At 36.4% G+C, this 10380-nt stretch overlaps 1 pseudogene; it reads left to right on the top strand.

Moving 5' to 3' along the window:
- The first annotated feature begins 6045 nt into the window (after positions 1 to 6045).
- Positions 6046 to 6654, top strand: LOC102832507 (annotated as a pseudogene).
- The last annotated feature ends 3726 nt before the right edge of the window (positions 6655 to 10380 follow it).

The following is a 10380-nucleotide window of genomic DNA, read 5'->3' as shown; positions in this document are numbered from 1 at the left end:
TCTTCTACCTTGATGGTCCTAGGGTCCTCTGTTCCCAAGATCAGCCAACTGGTGCCAAGTGTTGATTGTTGTGGTTGTTGTTAAGTGCCGTCAAGTCAGCTCCGACTCATTGTGACCCGTTAGCAGTCCTGTGGGACTTGCTGCTCATTCCCATTGCACAGATGGGAGAGTTGAGACTGGCAGTATTGAAAGCACTGGGGGACCATCTTCCATGGAATCCCCGACTTTGGATGCTTGAGGGTGGGTAGGCGTAGTATTTCCACTTGGCAAGGGAGAGACTGAGCTCTATTCCTTTGCTCTTGCAATGTATTGTTCAATTCTGAGATTTTTATATTGATCATCTGGACCTCAGTATGGAGGTTTTATATGGCCTCCAATGCTGTATCTATTTTGTTTGATTGTTTCTGTAGTGCTTTTCTGAATTCTTCCTTGTTTTCCTTGACCCTTCTGTGAAACATTTGAATGTATCTCAATATCATTCTGCTGAATTATCTTTCAGGTAGCACCAGGGCCTTTTAATCCTTAAAAAAAAAAAAAAAATCTATCTCTTCTTCTTGATAATTTGTTTTAGCTACTTCATCTTGGTTCTGCTTGTGAACAGAAACTTTCTGCTGCTTTGTAGACATTGTGTTACTATATCCGTATTAAGTTGGTGAGTGTATTATTAGTGTATTATTAGGTACTCACTGATTGTCTTTTGGTGGGTATGATCAGGAGATGGGCTTCTCTGTTCACTGTTCATACAGTTCAATTCAGATCGATTTTAGCAGATGTTGGTTGTCATCACTGTTCTGGTATATAGAAGCTGGTATTGGTTCTTTCCTAATTGGTGGGGCTATAGAGCTTACAGCTGTGGCTTGACTATATGGCTGTAGTTGCTGTCTTCTCTCATGTGATGCAAGAAGAAGGAAGACAAAGAAACAAACAAACAGCCCTTACAATGAAAAAAGAAAGAAAGAAAACAAAATGAAAAACAAAACTGGAAGTCAGTGGTTTTCTTTCTGCCAATAGGTGGTGTGCTCTGCCACATACTGCTCTCTTGCATTCACATAAGCCTGTGAATGTTCAAATTAACCACACTGCTACTAGAGGGCCTTCATAGTGCACCTGCCTCCTTCTTTTCCTCCTTTTTTTTTTTTTGTCTTTACCCACACGTACTTTTAGCTACCTTTCCTAGTAAGAGCCATTCCAGGGCTGGCCAGAGTCAGCTTTGAAGATTTGGATGAAAGCCTGCACTAGTGAGGTTATTGTATGTAGCTCCTCCTTTGGCTTGCAATCTCCAAGTGGCTCTGACCACCTGGAAAGTAGGAGATTCCCTGTGATTATATGCTGGTCAGAAAAACAAGGAAGAGAAAAAGATATTTTCTTTTATTCGCACCTTTGTCACTGTGAGACTCAGATTGGTTTCTGCAATTTGAACATGCTTTCTTGTCTCTAAAGCCATTCATGAACTTTCAAGATGGCTGTGGCAGGTTCCACTGTCTGCCACTACTCATCATTCACCCCATCTCTAGTCACATCTATTCAACTCTGTCTCCCAGTAAGCATTCTATCCAGTTTTCCATCTGCTTCTGTGGAGCACAGAGTTCCAGGGCCATCCTCTGTATCTGTCTTGTCAGGTTTTCCATATCCTTGAGGTAGAGTGTCCACCCAGCAATTCAGCCTTGTCTGCCATCTTTATCCTACTCCTTCCTTCCTCAAACTTTGCCTCTCTTTTATACTGTCACAATTCCATACTCTCTATACCTTCAAATAATAAATTATTTAAAAATTAGGTATTTGTCTTACCTTTAGGCTATATTCCTCATCTTCCAAACTCCATTTTCATGCCTTAGCTTAACCATGGTTAAATGTTATCTTTTATGCAATGGGAAAAAACAGATATGTATGATTGACTAAGCCTAGCCCTTTATGTAAAATGGGGCGGGGGGGATTTTTAATTTAAAAAGTCCTGTTGTCTCAATAAGAACTATTTAAAGTCCCTATTCTTCCAAAGGATAAAATAGAGTTTAAGGCCCAAAAAAAGTACAAGAGGCAAAGAAGGACATTATCTCATTATTACATTGTTGATTGATCAAGAGGATATAACAACAACAAATATCAATGCTCCCAATGAAAAAGCCTCAAAATACATAAATCAAACTCTAATAGAATTAAAGAAAGAAATAGCTTTATAATAACAGTAGGATATTTTATACACCCCTTTTGATAAAGGACAAAACTAGAAAGAAAGTCAACAAAAACACAGAATAACTAAATAACAAAATCATGCAAATTGACCTTATAGATTTATACAGAACACTCAACCTAACAATAGCACAACACAAATTCTTTTCCATTGTACACAGAATATTCGCCAAAATAGATCATGTAATTGTCCACAAAACAAGCCTCCATAAATTTATAAACCTAAAAATACTATAAACCATCTTCTAAATCACAAAGCTATAAAATTAGATATTAACAATAGGAAAATCAAGAGAACAAAATCAAATGCATGGAAATTGAATAAACTCTGCTTAAAAGCTACTGAGTAATGTTAAAAAATGAAATTAAAAAACTCCTTGAATCAAATGGGAATGAAAACACAACATGCCAAAATATTTGCTACACAGCAAAAGTAGTGATTAATGGATAATTTATAGCAATAAATGTGCACAGTCTTAAAAAAAGAAAAAACTAATATCGACTAAATACAACATCTCTAACAATTAGAAAAAATAAAAGTAAAGTAAGCCTACTGCCACAAAAAGAAAAGAAATAATAAAGATGAGAATAGAAACAAATAAATTATAAAAGAGAAAAACAATAGAGTAATAAGACAAGTAGTTGATTCTTTGAAAGGATTAATGAAATTGACAAACCACTGGCATAGCTAATAAAATAAAAAGAAGAGATGCTTCAAATAACACACATAAGAAACAATATGGGTAATAATACAGCAGAATCAACAGAAATAAAAGGAAAATAACAGAACAGTATGAAGAATTGTACTCCAATAAATTTGAAAATATAGAAACAATGGATGGATTTTTAGGAAGAGCAAGATGTACCTAAATAAATGCAGAATGAAGTAGAAAATTTGAACAGACTTATAATCAAATAAAAAATTGATCAGGTCATTAAAAAACTCCCAACAAAAAAGTCCAGGCACAGATGTCTTTACTGGTGAATTCTACCAAACATTAAGGAATGAACTGACACCAATTTTACTCAAACAATTTCAGAACACAGAGGAGGATGGAAAACTCCTGAACACATTTTATGAAGTCAGCATAACCCTCAAACCAAAATCAGGAAAATACATCATTAAAAAAGAATATTATAGATTAAATATATTTTATGAACATAAAAGCAAAATTCTCAACAAAATCCTAGCCATTAGAATTCAATAACTTACCAAAAATTGAAAAAATAAAAGCATTATGGCCAAGTGAGAGTCATACCAGTGATACAAAGATGGTTTACTATTAGAAAAACAACAAACCTAATCCCCCATATAAATAAAACAAAGGATAATTTTGACTGATACAGAAAATGTATTTGATAAAATCCAACAGCCATTATCATTAAACACTCAACCTAGTAGAAATTGAAGGGAAATTCCTCAGAATAATTAAGAACATATATAGCCAACATTACTTTCAATGGAGAGAAACTGAAGGCATTCCCTTTGTAAACAAGAACCAGAAAAAGTTGTTCTTTATCACCACTTTGATTCAATATTATGTTGGAATTCTTAGCCATAACTATATGTCAAAAAAAAGGGAAATTAAAGGCATCCAAATTGGCTAAGAAGAATCAAAAACTCTCTCTATTTGCAGGTGATATGATCCTATACATAGAAAGACCCAAAGACTCCCGGAGTGGCACTGTAGGATAAGCACTGGACAGCAAGGTTGGTTTGAACCACAAGGTCAGCAGTTCAAACTCACAAGCTGCTCCTTGCAAATCCTATACAGGGTGGCTATGAGTCAGAATCAAATCAACAGCACCTAAACACAAGAAAATTATTGGAACTCATTGAAAGATTTAGTAAAGTCTCAGGGTATATGATTAATATACAATATCAGTTGGATTCCTCTATACGAATAAAGGTATCTCTGAAAAGGAAATTAGGAAAACAATATCATTTAAAATAGCCACTCAAGAGATGAAATACTTTCTAGCATATCTAGCCAGAGAAAAAAAGACCTATACAAATAAAACTACAAAACACCTACCAGAAAACAAAAGAGATTTACAAAAACTGGCAGAATAGACTATGCTCAAAGATAGGAAGACTTAGCATTATGAAAATGTCAATACTATGCAAAGCAATCTACAGATATAATTTAATTATAAATACAGATTCTAACATCATTCTTAAATAGATGGGAAAAAAATGATCAGGAACTTTATATGGAAAGAAATGAAACCTCAGATAAGCAAAGTACTGCTTTAGAAGAATGAAATTGGAGGCCTCTCACTCCTAAAACTCAAAGCTTACAGCACAGACACAGTGGTCAAAATAGCCTGGTATTGTACAATGAAAGATACATTTATCAGTGGAACAGAATCAAGAACCCTGAAGTCAATCAGTGCACATACAGTAAACTGTGGGAGTCCAGGTGGGTGCTGCAGGTTAATGTGCAAGACTGCTCAAGGTTGGCAGTTCAAGCTTACCAGCCGCTCTTTGGAAACCCTACACAGGGTCACTATGTGTCAGAACCAGACAGCACTTAACAACAACAAAAACAGTAGAATGGTCTTTGCCAAATGGTCAAAACACATTAAATGGGGGAAGAAATAGACCCTTCAACAAATGGTGCTGGCAAAACTGGAAATCCATTTGCAGAAGAATGAAACAAGACATGTATCTCACACCACATACAAAAACGAACTCAACATGGATTAAAAATCTGAATGTAAAACCTAGAACTATAAAGGTACTCAGTGAAAAAACAAGCAGAAACTTAGGGGATCTAATACAAGGCATACATACGTTGTAAACAGTAAAATCACATGGACAGTAGAAGCCACACAAACAGTATAAGACAAAATTGGTAACTGTAATCTCCTAAAATTAGAAATGGATGTGTATTGAAAGATTTCGCCAAAAGAATAAAAGAGGAGCCCTCTGATTAGTTGCAAATATTATTTGCAACAACGTATCAGACAAGGGACTAATATCTAAAATTTACAGAAAACAACACCTCTACAAAAAAAGACAAACAACCCAATTAATAACACATGGGCACAAGATATAAACCGACACTTCACCAAGGAAGACATTCATGCAGCCAACAAACATATGAAGAAATGTTCACAACTAATTGCCATTTGCTGTTGGTGTTAGGTGCCATCGAGTTGGCGCCAGCTCATAATGACCCTATGCACAACAGAATGAAACACAGCCAGGTCCCAAGTCAACCTCACAATCATTGCTAAGCCTGAGCCCATTGATGCCACCACTGTGATACTCTATGAGGGTCTTTCTCATTTTCTGTGACCCTCTACTTCACCAAACATGATGTCCATATCCAGGGACTGACCACTTCTAGAGATAAGTCACAGTATAAGAGACGAAATCTGGCCATTCTGCCTTCCAAGAAGCATTCTGACTGTACTTCTTCCAACACATTATGGTTTGTTCTTTTTTTAGTCTATGGTACTTTTAATAGTCTCCTCCCACACCACAGCTCAAGAGTCAAAGTTAAATACTACAATGAAATGTGCAAAGACCTGGAGTTAAAATACCAAAAGGGAAAACACACTCAGCATTTTCAAACTGAGGGAATTGATGAAAAAATTCAAGCCTTGACTTTCAATATTGAAGGGCTCTATGGGCAAAATACTGAATGATGTAGAAAGCATCAAAAGACGATAGAAGGAACATAAAGAGTCACTGTATCAGAAAAAAAAAAATGTTTGGAGGCTGGGTCTGGCTCCTGCTCTCACAGCCATTGCAGTACACTGAGCTCCAAAGAGACAGCACTCGGCCAGGCAGAGCCAGACAGCACTGGTCAGACTCTGTGCCTCACAGATGGAAAAAGATACTAATAACTAAACCTGGGCAAAGGCAATCCTAAAATGCCAAGAGGCAAAATGTCATCCTATGCATTTTTTTGTGCAAACCTGCGGGGAGGAACACAAAAAGAAGCATTCAGCTGCTTCAGTCAACTTCTCAAATTTTCCAGTAAGTGCTCAGAGTGGTGGAAGACTATGTCTGCTAAACAGAAAGAAAAATTTGTAGACATGGCAAAGGCAGAAAGAGAAATGAAAACATACATCCTGCCTAAAGGGGATATCAAAAAAGAAGTTCAGGGATCCCAATGTACCCAAGGGGCCTCCTTCAGCCTTCTTCTTGTTTGTTTGGAGTATTGACCCCAAATCAAAGGTGAGCTATTCATTGGTAATGTTGCAAAGAAACTGGGAAAGATGTGGAATAATACTGCTGCCAATGACAAACAGCCGTATGAGAAGAAGGCCGCCAAGCTAAAGGAGAAATGAAAAGGGTATCATTACCTACAGGGCTAAAGGAAAGCCCGATACAGCCAAAAAGGGAGTCATCAAGGCTGAGAAAAGTAAGAAGAAGATGAAGACATGAAGACAAGAAAGATTAAGAGGAGGAAGGAAGAGGAGGAAGTTGAAGAAGATGATGATGATGAATAAGTTGGTCCTAGTGCAGTTGTTTGTTTTTTTCTTGTTTTTAACACCCCTGTACACAACTCAATCCTTTTAAAGAAAGAACAAATTAAAATGTAAGGCTGTGTAACATGTGTTTTTAAACTGTACAGTGTCTTTTTTTGTATAGTTGAAACACATATAATTAAGACACATATGTCTTTTGCTAACCCTGTCTGGGTGATATTTTTAAATAGCCACTTACCTTGCCTGGTACCGTATGCAGGTTGTAAACTGCCATGGAAATTTAAAGCAGTTTCTTGTTGGTGCACAGCACAAATTAGTTATATATGGGGATGGTAGTTTTTGTTTTGTTTTTTTCATCTTCAGTTGTCTGATGCAGCTTATATTCAGCTAACTGAATACCATTCCGTAATTGCAAATAAAAAAGTTGCAGATGTTCTGTTGACATTCTGAATGCTTTTAAGTAAATACATTTTTTTAACAAAAAAAAGAAAGAAAGAAATGAAATGGCCTATGTTCAACCATTTCAAGAGGTAGCATATGATCAAGAGCTAATGATATTAAAGGAGGAAGTCCAAGGTGCATTGAAGGCATTGGCTAAGAATGAGGCACCAGGAATTGATGGAATACAAATTGAAATCTTTCAAGAAAGTGAGGTGGCACAGGAGGCACTCACTCATCTCTGCCAAGAAATTTGGAAGACAGTTACCTGGCCAACTGACTAGAAGAGATCCATATTTGTGCCCATTCCAAAGAGAGGTGACCCAACATAATGTAGAAATCATCAGACAATATCATTAATATCAATTGTCTTTAGAGAACTACAAATCAAAATAACAATGAGATATCTTCTCACACAAGCATTAACAGTGAAGTTCAGAAAAACAGGAAAAATGCTTGTGAGGGTGTGAAGAGACAGGGACTCAACTACATTGCTGTGGGACTGTAAAATAGTTCAAACACTCTGGAAAACTGTATGACATTTCTTCAGAGTGGGAAATAGAAATACTGTATGAACCAACAATCCCTACTTGTTACATATCCACAAGAAATAAGAACCAGGACACAAATTGATATATGTACACCAATGTTCATTACAGGACTATTTGTAATAGCAAAAAGATGGAGATAGACTAAGTACTCATCAATGGAAACTAGATAAACAAATTTGACACATAACACAATTGAATACTATTCAGCCTTGAAGAGTAATGATGAATCTGTGAAACAACAAGAGGATGGTTGGCAGAAGAATAATGAAGACAAGTGAAGACACAGGAAGTTATGCAAGGGCTAAAGAAGTTAGAGGTAAATAGTGATATATACACAACCTTGGAACAAAAATGTCCTGTCCATGGGTACATAGATTGAGACACAAGCTGAAGGACAAACAGTGTATGAAACCATAATTATAAAAGCTTAAGGAAAGATTTCTATACCAAAAGAGACATTCTTTGATGGTTACCAGTGATGGGAGGGAGGAGATTGCAATTCACTGGTTAGAGGGAAGATACTTGTTAGCTTGGGTGATGGGGAAGATAATATATAAGAAGGGAGAGGGCAATACACAGAAGAAGGAGATAGGGGTAAAATGTGATAAGAAAGAAAGAAAAAAAACAAACTAAAGAGATTTACAAAAATAAAATAATATACCATGCTCATAAATAAAAAGACATAATATTGTGAAATATCAGTACTATTCATAGCAATCTATAAATATAACACAATTCCAATCCAGATTCCAACATTATTCTTTTAAAAGATGGATAAACTTATCACTAACATTATATGAAAAGGAAAGAGACCTCAGATAAGTAAAGCAGATAAGAACAAAGTTGGAGGCCTCATACTCCCTGATCTCTAAATTTACTACTCAGCCACAGTGGTCAAAGCAGCCTGGCAGTGGTATAAGGAATGATACATAGATAAATGGAAAAGAACTGAGAACCCAGAAGTAAATTCATTCAGATATAGTCAGTTGATATTTGACAAAAGGCCAAAACACATTAAGGGGAAGAGATTATCTCTTCAACAAATGGTGCTGGCAAAACTGGAAATCTATTTACAGAAAAATGAAACAAGACCCGTACCTCACACCATATACAAAACCAAATTCAATATGGATTAATGGTTTCATACACGGTTTGTCCTTCTGTGATTGACTAATTTCACTCTGCATAATGTATTCCAGGTTCATCTATGCATGTTAAGAGGTATTTCACAGATTCATAGTTATTCTTAATGTAACGATGTAAAACCTACAGCTGTAAAGATCATCAGTGATAAAGTAGGAATAAACTTATGAGTGCTAATAAAAGGCACAAATGCATTATCAACATTACTAAAAACAAATAGTAGAACACAAAGTAGATGACTGTCACCTCCTAAAAATCAGGCACTTATATGCATCAAAAGATTTCACCAAAAGAGTAAAAAGGGAGCTCTCAGACTGGGGAAAATTGACTAATCTCTGAACTTCATAAGAAACTACAATACCTCCATTTAAAAAAACAAAAAAACAAAAAACAATCCATTAAAAAGCAGTCACAGCAAATGAGCAGACACTTCACCAAAGGAGATATTCAGGCAGCCAAGAAACATATGAAGAGATGTTCATGATCATTAGCCATCATTGTTGTTGTTGTTATGTGCTTAGAGTCCGTTCCGACTTATAGCGACCCTGTACAGACAGGGTTTCCGAGGCTGTAAATCTTTACAGGAGCAGAAAGCCTCATCTTTCTCCCACGGAACAGCTGGTAGTTTCAAACTGATGAGCCTGAGGTTAGCAGCCAAATTCGTAACCACTACGCTACCAGAACTCCTTTCATTAGCCATTAGAGAGATGAAAATTAGAGTAACAATGAGATTCATCTCACCCCAACATTATTAGCTAAGTTTAAAAAAAAAAAAAGAAAGAAAAGAAATATTGGCAAGGGTGTGGAGATTCTGGGACCCTCATACTTTGCTGGTAAGACTGTAAAATAGTTCAGCCACTGTGGAAAACAGTATGGTGCTTTCTCAGAAAATGGGAAATAAAAATAACATATGACCTATCAATCTCCTTGGTATAGATCCATAAGAAGTAAGAACCAGTGCATGAATAGATATATGCACACCTATGGTCATCACAGCACTATTCACAATAGAAAATGATGGAGACAGCCTAAATGCTCATTAATGAAAGAATGGATAAACAAATTTTGGTACATACACACAATAAAATACTATTCAACCTTGAAGAATGATGATGGATCAGTGAAACACCTCATTACATGGATGAACCTGGAGGACATTAGGCTGAGAAAAATTAATTATTCACAAGAGACCAAATATTTTATGAGACCTCTATTGTAATAACTAAAGAAAAGATTTTCGTAGTAAAAGAAACATTCTTTGATGGTTACCAGGGATGAAAGGGAAGGGAGAGTAATTCATTGAGTAGAAGGTTGTTGTTATTGTTAGGTGCCATCGAGTCTGTACAGACCTATAGCAACGTTTTGCACAGCAGAACGAAACACTGCCTGATCCTGGGCCAATCTCACTACTGTTGACATGCTAGAGTTCATCGATGCTGCCACTTGGCCAATCCATCTCATTGTGGTCTTCCTCTTTTTCTCTGACTCTCCAACTTAACAAACATGATATCCTTCTCCAGAGACTGGTCCCTCCTGACAATATGCCCAAAGTATGAGAGACGAAGTTTGGCCATCTTGGCCTCCAAGGAGCACTCTGGCTGCACTTCTTCCAAAA

This window comes from Chrysochloris asiatica, unplaced genomic scaffold (genome assembly GCF_000296735.1).
Source record: "Chrysochloris asiatica unplaced genomic scaffold, ChrAsi1.0 scaffold01082, whole genome shotgun sequence".
NCBI lineage: Eukaryota > Metazoa > Chordata > Mammalia > Afrosoricida > Chrysochloridae > Chrysochloris > Chrysochloris asiatica.
The sequence above is the reverse complement of the archived record's forward strand: the minus strand, read 5'-3'. Positions and strand labels throughout refer to the sequence as shown.